Source organism: Miniopterus natalensis, chromosome 5, assembly GCF_054644295.1.
Source record: "Miniopterus natalensis isolate mMinNat1 chromosome 5, mMinNat1.hap1, whole genome shotgun sequence".
NCBI lineage: Eukaryota > Metazoa > Chordata > Mammalia > Chiroptera > Miniopteridae > Miniopterus > Miniopterus natalensis.
Window position 1 is genome coordinate 62,519,982 of NC_142085.1, and position 18,071 is coordinate 62,538,052.

Consider the following 18,071-nt stretch of genomic DNA (forward strand, 5'->3'; position numbering starts at 1 on the left):
TGGTTGTCTCCTGCACGAGCCCTTGACCAGGAATCAAACCCGAGACTCTTCATTGCGCAGGCTGGCGCTCTAACCACTGAGCACACTGGCCAGGGCCATAATGGTGTTCTTGGAAAAAGAAAATGAAGTAGCTTTGCCTCTGTTATATTGTATGTAATTTACAGTCTACTTAAAAGTGGTTAGTTAGCATCTGAAAAGTTTCTAATTAGGAATTTATACTCCAGAGGTGCCTAGTTAAGTATTGTTATCTAAATTTGCCCCAGAGGGTTTTCTTATTTAGCCAAAGGGATGTTACAAATAATTCTTCACTGCAGAGATGAGTGGTGCTCAAGGCGCTGGTTGGCCAGGAAGATTGTACAGGCATCTCATCCTTCTACAGAAAACGAGAAGGAGCCAGCAAATGCAGCGGCGCAGGTCTGAGCGATGCCGCAGCCCGGGGCTCCTGTGAGTCATCCGTGACTCCCCAGCGGAAGACTAAGAGGCTTATTGATTCTGTCTTCAAAGTATTGTCAGGTCTGCTTTGGAGTTTCCTATGAGATGCTTTTTAGAGTCAAGTGCTGTCTTAGTTTGGGCTGTGATAACAAAATGCCATAGACTGGGTGGCTAAAGCAACAGGCATTTATTTCTCACAGCTCCGGGGGCTGGGAGGTCTGAACTCAGGGTGTCAGCATGCTTGGGTGCCGGTGGAAACTCTCTTCTTGGCTTGCAGATGGCTGCCTTATTGCTGTATCCTCACAGGAGAGAAAGACAGAAAGAGAGCTCTGGTGTCTCTTCCTCTTTAATTATAATTATATATTATATCCCCTTCATGGGGAATCCATTCTCATGGCTTTATTTAAAGCTCATTTCCTCCCACAGGCGCCACCTCCAAATACCATTGCATTGAGCATAGGGCACCAACTATGAATTTGGGGGAGACACAAACATGTAGTCCATAGCAGGGGGACTTTGAGGGAAGGCTTTACGATGCTTAAAAGAACAGGCTGTATGACCGTTTCTGTACCTGCCTGTAAATAAATGTTTGTATATGTGGTGCAATTCAGTCTGACTTGTTTTCATTCAACACACAGTCAGCAGCCAGGTGGTGGGGAGGAGACGTATAGTCCTCAGTTCTCTAAATGTTGCCGTCAACCTTGGGAGGCCCTGCTCTGAACATAACAACTTCACTCTGTAACATTCGTTCACTCACCTTTCAGACTGGAGGAGCAGTCCTTCTCAACTGGATTATATTTTCCCATCAACAAACTCAAACCATGTAATAATGCAAAATCATGGTAATGAACTATGTATGTAAAAAACTTCAGATATGATCTTGAGATATTTCTTCATGAAAAGAAGTGATTCTTTATGACCCTGAGTCCTGAACCACAGAGATGGCTAAAGGTGGTCACAACAAAGAGTTTAAGGCACTGAAAACTGTCCTTAGTGATGTGCAGAAGGAATGGGGGCCATCAGCTTATTATTTAATTCTTAATGACTCAGATTCTTCCTGTAATGGGCTGTGGAAATCTATTTAATTTTCATGTTCCTAGTCTACAACTCAGAAAGGCAATTTTTAGTGTAAGTATTGTACTGTCCATGGAAAATAAATTATTTATTTATTTTGTACGTATCAAGGCATTTCACAGGTGTCAACAGGCTTATGAGTTTAAAAGGGTGAACATTTTGAATCTCTTTGCATGGATGACAGTGTGGAGTTATTTTTAGAACTATTACACATACTTTGTTGGCACTATTGACTCAAGGATGAGATTTTTGATATGTGGAGTTTGAAGTAGAAATTCACAAAGTGAAGGAAGAAATAGATAAATGATTCAAGGCGCAGATTGGTGACCAGTTAGTGTAATATGCCTTAGGAGTTTGCTTATGCTAGATTAAGAATTTTGTCCATTAAATCACTATAAATGGAGCTGAGTATACTATAGTATGTGCAGTTAGGAACATAGTAAATTTTCATTTGATCAGTATTTGAAAAGATTATTTTCCTCTTCCCATGTTGGATGTTTGCTCCCATGTCCAGAGACCCTTACTTGCCACTAAAGAAATGAGCCAAAGTCTCCTCTGGAATCTTTCATGGGGATGGATTTTAAGGACAATCCATTAGATCCTGGCCATGAGGTCTTGTGTAATGTGTTTTGCTTTTTGTCAATGATTCTATGATTAAACTTGTGAGTTTCTTCAAAAATTTAGCAGATTATTTTTATCTATTTTATTTCCTAATCTCTTTTGATTAGGTATAGAATATCAGTGTGTTTATTATTATTTGATGTAATAATATCTTTGATCTCTTTGCTTCAAAGGCAATTTGAAAGTCAAAATCTTTCTTTTACAAAAATAAAGAGAGCCCCAAATCAAATGGACACATTTTTATTTTAAATTGAGTGCTGCTTACGTTCAAGGCCCTGTGCTAAATGCTCTAAACAACCATCAAAGCCATGTTGCCTTTGCTTTTAAATCTACTGATTGCACCCTCTGCTCTATGATTATGAATGAATTCCTCAGACTTTAACCTGGTTATCTCTCTTTGAAATTTTAAAAATGCATTTTCATTTCTTTGCAAGTTTCTTCTTGTTTGTTGGATAAACTTCCAAGGTTTCCAAAAGAAAAATCTACCCTCAGACTCCATTATTGGTCCACTATAAGTGTGGAAGGTAGGAAAGCAGGACTAGTGGTGGGTATTACATGTGAATACAGCACTTTAAAAAGTTGCGGTTATCTTGCACTTCATGCAAATAGAAAGGGTTCCCTGTTCAGAACTGTTTATTGGTAAACTCTATAGAAGAGACTGACCAGGGCTCATTACTTTCTAGGTAGAGGGAAAACTGACATCTGTAATAGACTTGGCTGGGAAGAAAGAACCGTGCTGCTGAGGCCAGAAGAAACATACACAATTTTCTGTGGGGAATAAGAAATATCTTGTCAAGAGACACTTGTCTTGTTTGACTGTGAATGTAACTGTCAGCTTTCTAAGAAGCTATGTAAAGAGGGCGACCATCTCTCCTTCTCAGTAACTCTCCCCGTGTTTTCACAGGGATCCCTTGTGGCTTCACGCCAGGCCTGCCTGGGCCTGAGCAAAATCAGCTGGGGGCCCTTCGGTGTCTGGGTCCTGCAGTTCTCTTCTATGTCACCGGGTAGGGTGGGAGTTGTCAGCATCAAACTTAGTCCTCAGTGGAAGCCCTGCCCCCTCGAATGGCATGGTGATACCTCACCTTTGTGCCTAAGAATGACGTGTTCATTGCTTCAAATTGTCGTGAAGACAATGCTTTCACTTTTCAAGCGGACTCCCTCCAGACTATCCATGAGCGGGATCAGCTGTGATGCACTGTCGCAGCTTGGCTGCCCACTCTTCTCTTTTAACCCCTTTGCTTCGATTCTCCGCACATTCTCTGTAGATACCCATCTCTGCTCTTGTGTCTTAGTGAAACAAAGAGGCAGCGGAGTTAAAACGTGCTTGTAAATCATGTGACCCAGTGTAGTGCAAATTTTATTGAAAAATGGACTCCAATTATGCAGATCTCCCTAGCCGCCTGTGTCTTGACACTTCCTCCTTCGTGGAATTAATTCGATTCGAGGCTCCGGGGAGCCAGAAGACGAATGAGATATTAATAAGACTGATTTATGCGAAGGAAGACAGCAGCGAGTGTACTGTGCGTTCTGCAGGCCAGGGGCAGGGCACCGCACAACTGGAGTCACTTGAAATCTTAATTACGATGGTCACATAGTGAAGTGCACAGCGGTGACAGCGTCCCGAAGTCAACATTTAACCTCAGAGCCACCAAGCCAAAGCTGGGCTTTTAAAAGAAAAAGAAATGAGAAACTTGCAACATCTAACTTGTTGTGAATGTATACGCGTCTCCTTACTTAATAAGTGTGACAAGGTGACAAGTGCTAGGAGACAGCGGAGCACATCTGACGGGCCTTTCGCTGCACAGCGCACCTCCTGCGCCTGATGGGCCCGAGCCCTCCGCTCTAACAGCCCGCAGCCCGCCAGCGCCAAGGAGGCGGCCACCGGGCCACCGCTCGCTCCTGCGGGATGGGGGGCCCGGACAAAGCGCCCTTTACTTAGCCGTTGCTTTTCTGTGACACAGCAGGGAAATTGCCTACAAAATAGGAATGGTAATAATCCCTTACATTTACTAAGTGATTTACGGTTTACAAAACTTTTGACGATTTACAATAACAATGCCTACTCACTGTTGTGTTTGTTTTAGGCACTTTCTTAAAGCGCCCTGTAGGGACTTTGTTCACTCTTACAACAGCTTTATGAGGTAGTTATTGTTTTTCACGTTTTTCAGACAAGAAACAACTTTTCAAGATTAAGCAATTTAACTAAAATCATGTGACTAGTAAGAGGTCAGAGCTGAGATGGATGTGACCACAAAGTCAGTGGTCGATGCTCAACCGCTGAGCCACGCCTAGCCAGGCCGTGATGGCTCTTTTGATGCCACAACAGATGCATTCTTGTTTTTACTCATTTCCCCCCAACAAATACATTCTGACATTAAATAATTATAACTGCTCCCTACCACGATCCCAGCGCATTGCATACTGTTGTAATTTGAAAAAGAATATCTTTACATAAAAGGAAAACAGTGGGAGAAGCTGTTTCCTGGCTAAAATTTTTCTCTTTATTTGCTTAATTATTCTCCGTGTTTTCTACACCCCATGTCGTATCACCTCAGGGAGAGTCTGGCATTTTTTGGCTGTCTCCTGTTGTCTCTTAGCCTAGAAATCCTCCTGGCTACCCAATCATGAGAGAAGCTGTGTTCAGTACGGGGCTTGGGGGGGGGGGGGGGGAGAAGGAGGGAGGGGGAAGAGAGGGAACAATTAAACTCCAGCACAGCCAAGTTTAACAAGATCACATATAAAGGGAACAATGGTTTTTTTCTGTGCTAACAGAGGTAACTCCCTTGAGCTACCTTTGAGATTTTTCTGAGTCATCTTATCCTGGATAGTAGTCATGTTCACTCAGTCATTCACTAAATAATAATTGAGCATCTACCCCCTGCCAGGGTTTGTTCTAGAAAGATGCCGAGAATACAGTTGAACATACAGATGCATTCCTGGCCTTCATGGAGCTGACAGTCCAGCTAGGAAAATAGACACTGCCCATTACAATGTAATGTGAAGAGGGAGTTTTGAAAATGGTGACAAAACGTAAGTCAGAACAAAGTCGCTTTGGGGAATGAATTAGTGCCACATTCAGCATCTTTCAGGTGGTATTTGAAACTGGTCGTCACTCTTGTCTGTCCTTACTCTTGCTCTCCACCCTTCCCTATTCAGACTTACCTGATTAGTGCAACTGGGAGGGGGGACCAGGCACATACAACCCCCTCGGTCCAGGTCCAGTCCCTCCCTCTTCGAGAGCTCCTGCCTCCTGGAAGCATCTGCTCCCCTCGGCGGAGGCCTGTGGATTCAGCCCTGCCTGAGACGGGGCGGGTGAGTCCGTCTGCTTCTGTGGTGCAATATTAGAAACATATTGTTGCTGCACACTTAAGCCCCATTCTTCCATAGCAGCTTAAAGAATAACAAAGGTGACGTTTTAACCCTAGTGTATCTTACTCTTGTATTATTTCTCAAAGGCTCAGAGAGCCATTTGAGTGGGGGAGAGACTGGTGTAAATTATCAAGTTCTGATTATAACAAGTATCTTTCAAAACACATCTGCTTTAGAGGGTGACTAGAACGATTCTCACAATCCAGTTGTCAATGTGATTACTGCCTGTTATTTAATTTTCAACAGCAATGCCATTTGAATAAAAGTAGTCCTGGAATGAAAAGTTAAGAAAATTTTCTGTATTCAGTTATTGATATCTAATTCCTCCTTGACCTTTAGTACATATATAATTATTAATGGTAAGTTTAACTGTGACTTTTTTATGAATGAGTTTTTCTTGTTCCATAATATTAAGCCATGGAGGTTGATTTTACTTTTTAAAACTCATTATGTAACATTTATACAGCAAATTTTACAAAATGTAGATGTCCACCAGCATGAATTGAATTACTGAAATCTTTGAGTTATCTCTAGACATCATGCTCTGTTCGAAGTGTAAATTCTGGTGAAGAAAATATATTTTCATAGATGAATCCTCCAGTTCACTTAACTGAGAGCTGCAGCTTTGCTTGATTAACTCTAATCTGTATCAACCCTTCCTCTAAACCATATGCATGCATAATTTTCACCATATAAATTTACATTTACTAAATGTTGTTCTTGTGTGCATTGAATAATTTATTTAATTAACATCTAGTAAGGCCTTTGCTAGGTCCTAGGAATGCAAAAATGAGTAGGGATTATAACAGTAACAAGCTCTAGAGTGACTGAGAAAGTAGATTTGAGAGCACAGGAGAAAGTGTTTAATATAGATTGGAGCTAATGGGGAAGACTTCAGAGTAAGAGTTAGGGGAAATACTCTGGAAGGAGAAGAGCGTATTTACAGAAGATTTGGGTGTTCAAAAGGCACAATGGAACAGCTGAAGGTAAAAATTCAGGTGAGAAGATAGGAACATGGAAGGCCAGGTAGGTAGGAAGGAGGGCAGGGCTTGTGATTTGGATGAACCATGCAGATTGATGCAAAGGGAATTAACTGGCTTCATGGCTAGAAAAGGAGCTATAAGGAGGTGCCTGGACTTCAGCAATTTTTTTTCATGTACTCATGGAAATGCTATTAGGGTCAATGCTGCTCCCTACCAATTGGAAGGGGGAAATATTGGAGGGTGAAGGTGGCTGAAAGAGTTTGTACTTCAGAAAATGCATTTCTGAAATACCTTGGTTGTGATTATTAGAACTATCCTCTTAAAATATGCAGATGTGATCTTAAAATCTTTTCACAAGTTTATGTCCCTGTGCTCTTTCCCCCCACTAGATAATATGAAAATTATTATATTTCAGGGATGATACCTTCTAATTCCTTCATTTATTTCCACATCTATATTACATATTAAGAATTTTACATATTTTGTTATGGCTATTGGGTATATGGCTTAATCTCTTTTGGTTATAAACTTCTTTAAAGCTGGAATCTTAATCATCCTTCGTTATAACCTTTTATTTAGTAACTACTTAAACATTTTTGTTGAGTTACAAAAACAGAGCAAAATTGAACAGTGGTGGCTCAGGTGTTGATGTTTTCCGTGAGCCTATGGAAGGCAAGAGAACAACATAACACTTTTTGGCATGGAAACCAAACCAGTCTGCATGAATGTTCATTCCTGTTGCCCTGGGCTGTAGACATCCAACATAGATGCTTAACCTACCTTCTACCCTGAGGAGAACATTCTGTGAAGGAAGAAAAAGAGCCAAGCCTGTCAAAGCCAACAGCCATAGAGGTTAATGACTTTTCTTCTTGGTTTTCCCTCCCAGTAAGTTTAGCTTAAATAGTCTTTAGGATAGTAGTGGACAGAAAGCTTTCTCTTCTACATTCCATTGTCAGCTTTATCGTAGAAGAGTAAATTAAAAAAAAAGTATTTTCTGTCATTAGGACACTTGCCTCTAAATGTTTCCTTTTGTGTGAAAACTGTGTGGTGATATTTCATGATCTCCAGATCCCAGAAGGGGGATTTTTAGTGAACAGAGAAGGAACCAATAGGATATTAAGGGCAAATTACTTAACAATGCTTTCCATTTGTAGATTTACAGAAAAAATTGCACCAATGATACAGAATTTCTATGTGCTTCTCACCTATTTCCGCATTATTAACATCACATTAGTGTGGTATATTGTCACAGTTAATGAATCAGTATTTATACATTACTATTAACGAAAGCACATACTTTATTCAACATTCCTTACTTTTCTCTGTTGCCCCTTTCCAGACTCTCACCTAGGCCACTACATTACATTTAATCATGTTCCCTTAGGCTGCTCTTCAAAGCTGGACATGCTGTACCGAGTGATAGGAGCTAAGATAAATAGGTATTTAATGGAAGATTTATATTAATTGAGCCAGAAGTCGGGCTGTTGCTACAGGTGTCAGGGCCTTAAAATTTCTCTAGTGACCTCGTGCTCAGCTCCCCTTTTGACCGAAGGTTCCCCTAAGTGCTCTCCCTCTGAGAGCGTGTGTGCTGCAGCTCTTCAGCTGCAAGCCACTGTTGCATTGGAGCCCTTTGGTGTGTGAGAAGGTGTGGAAGGCAGATAGCATTCCATAATCTTATGACTGAAACTCAGTCTTTTTGTGGACCTGTGACCTTCCCAAATATTTTTCTAGTGGTGTAGTCTCCCCTCCCCCACCAACACACACTCCTTTCTCTCGCTGTAGTATGCGGTGATCTCCATTGACTCTGCTTTTCCCCTTAGGTGAGTCCATTCAACAAATACTTATTTAACAGCTACTATGTTTCATGCTGCTTTGGCACTCGGGGAATGATTTAGTATTGAGAAAAAAACTGATGTTTCAGGAGAAATCGAAAATAATACAGTAGTCCCCTCTTATTCGTGGTTTCACTTTATGTGGTTTCAGTTACTCGTGGTCAACTGTGGTCTGAAAATATTAAATGGAAAATTCAAAAAAATCAACAATTTATAAGTTTTAAATTGCACACTATTCTAATTACGGTGATGTAATCTCTTGCTTTCCTTCCCCTTCCCACCAAGGACGTGAATCGTCCCTTTGTCCCGCGTGTCTGAGCTGTATAGATACCCACTCATTTGTCGCTTGGGAGCTGTCTAGGTCATCAGATTGACTGTCGTGGTATCACAGTGCTTGTGTTAATGTAATCCTTATTTTACTTAATGATTGCCCTGAAGTGCAGGAGGAGTGATGCTGGCAACTCAGATATGCCAAAGAGAAGCCATAAAGTGCTTCCTTTAAGTGCAAAGGTGAAAGTTTTCCACTTACGGAGGCATTTTATCATCTCACATCATCACAAGGAGAAGGATGAGTTCAGTACAATAAGATATTTTGAGAGAGACCACATTCACATAATTTTATTACAGTATATGCTTACAATTGTTCTATTTTATCATTAGTTATTATTGTTAATCGCTTACTGTGTCTAATTTAGAACTTAAACTTTATCATAGGTATGTGTGTATAGGACAAAGCATTAGATATAGGGTTTGGTACTATGTGTGGTTTCAGGCATGCACTGGGGGTCTTGGAATGTACACCCACAGATACGGGGGGACTGCTGCATTTGGGGTGATGTCCTTGATTAAGAGATAGAAGATGTGATCCAGCTTACAAATGGAGAGGTAGGCCTTAGATAGTAGCTCGCACAGTTGATCCCAGGAATTTGCAACAGGAAGGAAGACACTATTTTGGCCCAGATGCCAGGAGGTTGGTTGATTTGGCTTCATGAGGAACTGAAGTCAGGAAAGTCACCAGAAACAGCTGATTTCTCTCACTGATTCTTTTTTTCTTTTTCATTTTTATTTACCTTTACTGTTGAACTATTACAGCTGTCCCCCTTTTTCCCCCTTCCATCCCCCCAGACCTTCACCTCACTATTGTCTGCGTCCATGGGTTATGAAAATATGTAAATAAATTCTTTGGGTAATCTCTCCCCAGCCACCCCACTCACCCAGCCACCCCACCTCATAGCTCTTCTTCTTGAATTCATTCTCCATTCTTTCTGAAGTCTGATATTCATTACTCAAGCAGAGACATGGCAGGACATGGCTCCACCATAATTCTCTCAGGTCATCACCTTAAGAGTTGCTGTGCCTCAAGTATAAACTCCTGGAAGAAAGAACTGTATGATTTTCTCATCTGAGGTCAGGTTTCTACCACTGTTGTAGTTACCTACAGCCAATTATTTGCCCTGCTAATCACTTTGTAGGGATTGTGAAGACCGACTCTCTGAGAAGCAATAGTGGTGAGGTTTTATAAGAGCACATGGAGTTGGGGGTGAAACGATTTCAATTTCTAGAAAATGTGTGTGTGTGTGTGTGTGTGTGTGTGTGTGTGTGTGCAGGCCATGCATGTAAATTACCCAGAGTTAATCTGTAAATTTCATTTAACATCCTTAAAAATATAGTTCTGCTCGAGTGAATTTAGGGTTTGATTTTGAAATTAAGAACCATAGACTAGGAAAATTGTATTTTGAATTATAGTTTAAATTACTGATGCATAATTTAAATTATTATTGCATATTCTTTTACTAAGTTTGGGTTCCTTACTCAAAAACACAACTGAATACATATTATCAGGTGCATTTTACAGTGCGGGGTGGAGCGTGGACCTGTATGTGCTGAAGCGATTTGTCTTCTGCCTCCAGTCTTTTTACCATACCCCAAAAATGTGCTTTTAAAGCTAGTCTTTCAGCCCAGATGGAGTGTGTTGTTGTGTTTAATGGCCACTTAAGATGAAAACGAATGCTACTTTGTTCTATCACTTGCCAACACAGGCTGAATTATTCAGACAGTTGGACACTGTTATAAAAGTGTTTGTCCCTTTGGCAAAAAGCAAAGTGAATAGAGCAGTAAAATGACAGAGGAAAAAAGTTCTCTTTTAGGTGTATGAATATTAATATTTCTTTAATTATTAAGTATTATAATTTCACAATCTATCCAGAGAGAAATGTATCTTAAGTTTAGCAAGTGCTTTCATCTGGGGAGAGCCTTAAATGTGAATAAAAGTAGGGATTTAGATGCCATTTTTTTGCTGTCAGTATGTTTTATTGTCACATGTGGCTTCCATCTGTCCCCCAGTACCTATCCTCCCCCTTAGTTAGGAAGGGGCCCCCGTTTTTCTCTAAGGACAGGCGATAGGGACGAAGCCTGTGTTTTCTGGTTCTCGCTCCTTGCTGCTGGATGTGACTGTAACTGAGAGGAGCATGGATCGCCGCCTTCAGTCCCTCTTCCTTCCCCACGGGCTGGAATTTGGACGAGGTGGCGAGGTGGTCGCATTGGGCCAGGAAACAAAGCCACAAACCGAGGATGCAGATGTATCAAAGCCAGGGGCTGGGCCCCGACACCTCTGAGTTTGCTCACTTGGCCGCTGCTTTGTTCCTGCATCAGCAGAACCGAGTGAGAGATGCTCACAGAACCCCGGGAGTGCACCCCAATACTTACTTCCACGCACGCGGGGCTCAGCTGCCCTGGGCCTGGGCCCTTGGCTCTCCCGGGGGCAGCGCACGGCTGGTCCCGGCTGGGCTCCCACGGGCCCCGCGATGCCCCGGCGCCGCCCCGCGAGCCTTTCCCACGCCGGCCCAGCGGGGGCTCAGCCTCCTCACGCCCTGACCAGGGCGCAGAAGAGCCCGAGGGAAAATGCCAGGCCCGGAGGCTCGCTTGGCGCTGGAGCAGCGGCATCGCTGCCTCAGTCTATGGGCCGCATCGGGCCGCAGGCCAGCCCGGGTTCTAGGGGGCAGGTCTCGCCTTTTTAATAAGAGGACCTGCAGGACACGTATCCAGGGGCTGGGACGGGGGAGAGTGAAGGGAAGGGACCACTTTTTCACTCTTTCACATTTTCAAACTTCTTTTCTATAAGGGACAAGCTTCTGTCTTGTTGAAGCTTCTGTACTTTAGTTTACTTTTGTTATGTGCAACTGACCCTAATCCTAACTAATTTATCGATTTCCCACTGGAATGTGAATTCCAAGAGGGTGGGGATTTTTGTCTTTCAAATTCACAGCTATATGCACAGCATGGAACAGTGCTTATTCCATAGAATAAATAAATGATATGGCACTTAAGCTTAATATCTGTGGAAAGAACACAAACATGAGGAGTTGTAACAAATAAACAGGATTATGAATAGCTTTAGAACCAAATTAGACTGCTATGAAATAAATACTTTTTTAAAGTGATGATGTTTTAAATTGATGGCAGATACTACAATTTGGCTCAGCTCCCATTCCAGTCCCTTTTATCTTGACTTTTAGAGTTATAAAGACCGTAAAGCTAAAATCTACATTGTCATACTCCCTAGCAGCCAAAGTCCTGCAAACAATTTAGCTGTCACCAAACCCAACCACCTGCATTTCCTTTGGAGAGAGAATGAGCAGCACAGGTGGGGGCTGTGGGCAGTGTCTCCCGGCCTGGCTGATGTCAGAGGTGCCCCATTCTCCCGAGGCAGCTTTAGTGAAGTTTCTGACTTGGGGTCACAGGTTTGGACCCATGGGGGCAGCCCGGTTGCATTTTACCTGTTAGCTCTAGTGGTGTTTTTTGGCTTTTCTCCTGTCTGCTGTGTTTCCTGGCTCTGTGGTATTCAAGCCCAATACTTGGACACTCCAAGATATTCTGTGAACCATGTAATATTTCTAAAAGAACTTTTTATTCATAATCCAGCTAGAGAGAATTCTGTTGTCTGAAATTATTTTCAGAAACGACCAAAGATTTGATCAATTTTATTAACATAACATTTGCTAGCATGCCTTTTTTTTTTGGTGTTCAGTGAAAATGTTGTGGAAATTTATTTTTGATTAAGGATAGGGGTGAGGAAACATCATAAGTAGGTGCATTTTAAAGACATAGCTTTGCTTTTTATTAATTTAAAAATATTTCTTTGGCTACCAAAAAATTGACATTCCAAAATGGAATATAATTAAAGCATCAAGAAGTGGGAATTATTATTTCAAATGTGACCTGGAGTAGTTCTTTTCGATATCCATAAAGCATAAGATCAAACTTTGTTTGAATTACTGTTTTGTTTTTCTCCATGCATTTTCTTATACCCTTGAACAGATTTTTATCCCACACAGAAAACATAAAAATATTGAAAATAATGAATTTAATTTCAGTGAATTTTTGACATAACTAAATGTTTCTACACAAGCAAAGTAAGCTGACTTTAAAAACATTTTTTGTTTATTTTTGGAGACATGGATATAAACACACAGGTAATATGTAATTGTCACAGAAATAAACATGGATTTACACACGTATTCTTACACCTGGGTTTTCAACCTTAGCATCATTAACATTTTGGGCTGGATAATTCTTTGCTTTGGGGTGCTTGTCCTATGCATTGCAGGTTGTTAGCAGCACCCCTGGCCTTTACATAACTAGGTGCCAGTAGCTCTAACCTTCCTAAGTTGTGACAATCAAAACTACCTCCAGACATTGCCAAATGTCCCCTGGGTGGCAAAATTACCCCTACCTCCGCCTTGAGAACCACTGACTTACACAGGCACATAAAACATGGAAGCATTTTCTAATGAAGCATTTAGCAATATTTTTCAAGATCTTGAAGACCAACATGTTAGTGCATGAAATATGTACCATGGATAGCATGCTCATATAATATCAAAGGCTTGTAATGAAACAGATGCATCTTTCCACCTTTGCACTGTTGCACGCATGACATTAAGTTTGATTGTCTTCATATCAGATCTAAATGAGCAACTTGTCAACTCGATAAAGACAGAAAAGCCAGGCAGGTACACAATAAAAAAACAACACGTAACTACAGGCACCTAGCAATTACCTGTGATTCATTTTTGAGCCTATGGTGTTTTAATTTTAATTCCTGGGCATACTCTCAACAGTTGGAATCTAGTCCTGGGGGTAGAATGAAATGTTATTTTCTTCATTTCTGAGCAGCTGAAAAGAAAAATGACTGTTTACCTGAGTTCCATTCTCAAACCATGTGGGGTGGCCCTTGGGCTGTATTGTCACCGTTGTTTGTCTATATGTTTTATGACCTGCGTCTGAGAGTGCTTCAGGGTTGCTGGAGCAGTTTTGAGACCTGAGAAATCATAATTAATTTTGAAATACCCTGTCAAGATAAAAATTTTTTCTGACTCAACAAACATTTGTTGCAAACACAACATCAAGAATTTTCTCTGAGAATAAAAGTTTCAATATTTAGGACTCAAAGAAACAGGTTTTTAAAATATTTTGCCAGAGTGCCAGATGTGCTTACAAATATAGACATTTGGTTTGTTTAGGTAAATTAAATAAACTATCTTATTTTTAAAATGCCTGTTATATAATAGAAATTCAGGAGATCCAAATTTCCATACTTCTTCTAGAACAAACTAGACGTTTGATTTAAAAAGGGGAAGAGGGAAAAAAAAATTTTTTTTAAACGACCCTCTGGGCCCAGGGCTCCACATGTGTTCTCCCAGCTACCTTACTCACGCTAGTCCTAGTCACTTCACTCCTCTGTGTTGAGTCCCGCACCTTCAAATTAGGTTGTTGCATCCGGCCAGGCTTCTGTAATTGAGAATCCACGCATGGGATTCAGGGTGGTCTGTGAATTCCTTAGAACTGCATGCAGATTTTTGAGTAGATGTGTATGTGAAATATTCTGTGGGAGATGGTCCAGAGCTTCCATCAGTTTCTCAAAGGGATTTGGATCCTGAGAAATAATCAATTTACTTAGAACAAACTGGGGGGCGGGGTGGCCCCGAGAGTGGAAAAGCCCAGGAGATAAGCAGCCATGGAAAGCTCTAAGGACATCTGTTGAGGTCCTCAACTTCTTTGCGAAATATGTGCTAAAGTAAAGCTGCCCGAGAAAGCAGGAGTAAGAGAGCCGGTGTGACAGGGCTGGGCCTGCTCTCCCAGCCGCTTTGTAACCTCATTCCTCATTTAGTAAAGGAAGAGTCGGTCCCAGTTCTCCCGGAGTCTCACAGTGGTGCATAGCCGCAGTGTTGAAAGACCTCCACCGTGTCGAACTGAAGGAGAGTCCAAAATTTTAGCTCTGGAGTGAAGGCAGCAAATGGCTTTAATCACCAGATAACAATTCCTTTGTACCTGTCAGGGTTTGCGTTCAATCATTTTGAGAGAGGTCTTAATCACATCGCTATCTGAGAAAGTATTACATTTTTTTTATGATTGTTGGTCCTAATAATTTTCTCCACTACATATTTCTTTCTCTATTTCATTAATGTCTGCTCTTATTTCTATTATTTCTCTCTTCTTTTCTTTGGGTTTAATTTGCTGTTGGTTTTCTAACTTCTTGGGCTATTTCAATCTCCAGAAAACTGGGTGACATTGCTCTAATAATATTTCCATTCCCATATACTTATTTTTGTAAAAAAAGTTAATCAGTGTTAACATTCATGAAAATAAAAAATGAAAGTAGATGTGATTCTAAACATTGTCTCATTCTAGCAAAAAAAAAAATATTTTTTTATCATTTTAAGCAAAGATCAGCAAGAAGTAGCCTGTGGGACCAATCTTCCCTGACAACTATTTTGTAAATAAAGTGTCATTAGAATGCAGCCATCTCCAGTTGTTTATATATTATCTATGGCTGCCTCCATGCTATAAACACAGAGTTGAGTAGTTGGGATTAAGATCAAATGCTTCAAACCTAAAATATTTCCTGTCTGGTCCCTTAACAGAAAATGTTGGCTAACCCCTGACTTAGAACCTAATAGTTACATTAAATTAACAATATTCAAATACATATATGTATGTGTGTGTGTTGCTAAGAAGTCTAGATAGGAAGATGAATAAAATATCATGAAGCATGAAATCTTTTACCTTAGGATAAAATTGTGTGGAGAAAGTGGAATTAAAATACAAATTTAAAGAGGAAAAGGAATTATGCACAATTTTCAGCTGTCAAAGAAGAGCTAGTTCATGTGTGTGTCAATTTTGCCATAAATTGCCATTCTGTAATAAACACATACTTGGCTGGGATGCATTACTCTGTGCATATATCGATGGATTATGCTGCTGAGATCATTGTTCCTCCTGAAAGTCTTTTCTCAGCATATTCATGTTATTACCATTTCTTTCAAAGCTCATTATTTATATCTGTTCTTATTGTAGACATTCAGTATTGTGAGTACAAAAGGTAATACTATGGAGCCTAGAGTAGAACTGTTTTTCAGTCTCATGCTGGCTTTATCCTGGCTTTCCTCCTTATTAGCAGTGTATCCTCGAGCCCCTTAATGTAACCTTTCTAGACCGAAGTTCCTAATCTTTAAAATAGAGATAACAATAATGTCTATTCATGATATTATTGCAACTGTAGTCAGAGATAATATATGTAAAGTACTTGGCAGAGTGCCGGGCCTGTGATGCACATTGAATACGGGTGCTCTGAGTTGTCTGTGGAATTTGGATATGGCTGTTCCTGCCTGTGATGCCCACAGTGCCTTCGGCTTAGAGGTCTGTGCATATGCCTTTTGTTCTATAGCGAAGGAAATCGCAAAGCCAGTGAACAATAGCAGGCTCAGCGCTGCGAGGCTCTGGGATGCACCATTAAACTCTCACCCAGCTTTGTATTTGCTGCAGGTGATCTGAGAACCCTTCTCCAAAGCGAAAGAGGAAGAGACAGGTTGTGCAAATCATTTGGAAACTCCAGGAAGTGAAAAGAAATGCATTTTGATTTTGATCTGCATTTCTGTGTTTATGGTAGTTGACATTTTAATGTGTTTTCTTGGACAGAATTTCCACCTGGATGGTTGTTGCAGTGCTCGGCTTTATTAAAATTAGAGAATTCAATACAGTTGAAGTCTCATTTTACAAGATAGGAAACTGACACACTGTGGTGAAATGATAACATTTTATAAAGGAAATGCAAATTATGGCTGAATAGACACTGATGAATCTATTGCCCAAGTTTAAGTATAAAGAGTGGAACAGAGTATGTTAAATTATTATGTAAGGTATTAAGTAATTATTATGCTGCACATGATTTTGATATTATATTTTATTTTGTTAATTGCAAAGACTATCTGAGAAAAGTTTCTGACCAAGCAGCAACACTGAAGATGGAGAGCGCTTCTTTTGTGAGATAGCACAAAGCCTCAGCAAAGACTGAGATTCACCTCTCCCAAGTGCTGGCAGCCAGCAGTCACGGGCAAAGCTGAGCTCAGACGAAGCCTCAGTTTTCATGAACTCCGCATCAACACCAGTGCAGGGGGTTGCTGGAGAACCAGATGAAAAAGCCAGTGATTATAGGCAGATTGCTAGAAACAGATGAATTTCAGTAAACAGAGACAGAAAAGGCTTGACATTCTCAGATGGTGTTATATTTACAAGTTGCTTCAGCAAATGAAATTGAACGCCAGTGACAAAGCACTCACAGAAAATAAAAAACTGGAACAGTCCCTTTGGCCTGTGATTTGAAGATGGCATTTTGTCATATCGGGGAGAAAACTTTCCTGAACTGGGGCTAAACCTAAGGAGTGTGACACAGAATGAATATAAACAGTGGCTTCACAGACACGGGGGTTCGCCACAAACGCCAAATGCTGAAAAGTGCTGGCACATTTTCCCCACCACCCTCCCTACCATCAACGACTGCGTGCGCCTGGCGGGCTGACCACGCGTTCTGTTTGCTTGGGCAGCACTGGCTCATATTTGCTGTTCTGTGACCCTCCCTGTCAGGGCTCACTTTCACAAATGCCCTGGTTTTGACAATAAATTACATGGCATTCTGAGCATGGCGTAATATTAGGCATTTGGAGGCTAACCCAAGAAAAGCTGTGACCCGGGACTTAATGGTATTTATTTTTCTCCTTTGCAGAAAATGTGCCCCTTTTGAATTCTGGAAGAGCGGGGGCTGGGGTCAAGGGTATGCAGCGCTTTGGCACCTGTAAGACCCAACTGGTGGGTAGGCTGGTTGAATTAAATACTTAACCACACAGAGCCTCTTAGGCTGAGGTAAATATTACACCTTGCTGAAGATTCTGAGGGGTTTAAGGAATACAGTAGTATCCCCTCATTTGTGGTTTTGCTTTGTGTGGTTTTAGTTACCCATGGTCAACCATGATCTGAAAATACTAAATGGAAAATTCCAGAAAGAAACAATTTATAAGTTTTTAATTGCATGCTGTTGTGGAGCAGGGTAATGAAATCCCTCACCATTCTGTTCTGACCGGCCTGGGACATGACTCATCCCTTTGTCCATGTTGTATATGTTCCCTGCCCATTAGTCACTTGGTAGTTGTCTAGGTTACCAGATCCACTCTACTGGTACTGCAGTGTTCAAGTAATCCTTATTGTACTTCATAATGGCCCCAAAGCACAACAGTAGTGACACTGGCAATTCGAATATGCCAAAAAGAAACCATAAAGTGTATGTATGTATAGGAAAAAAACTTAGTATATAAAGGGTCTGGAACTATCCATGGTTTCAGGCATCCACTGGGAGCCTCAGAGCACATCCCCCATGGATAAGAAAAGACTGCCATACTGTATGTAGCCCAGTCAAAGAGAAGTTATG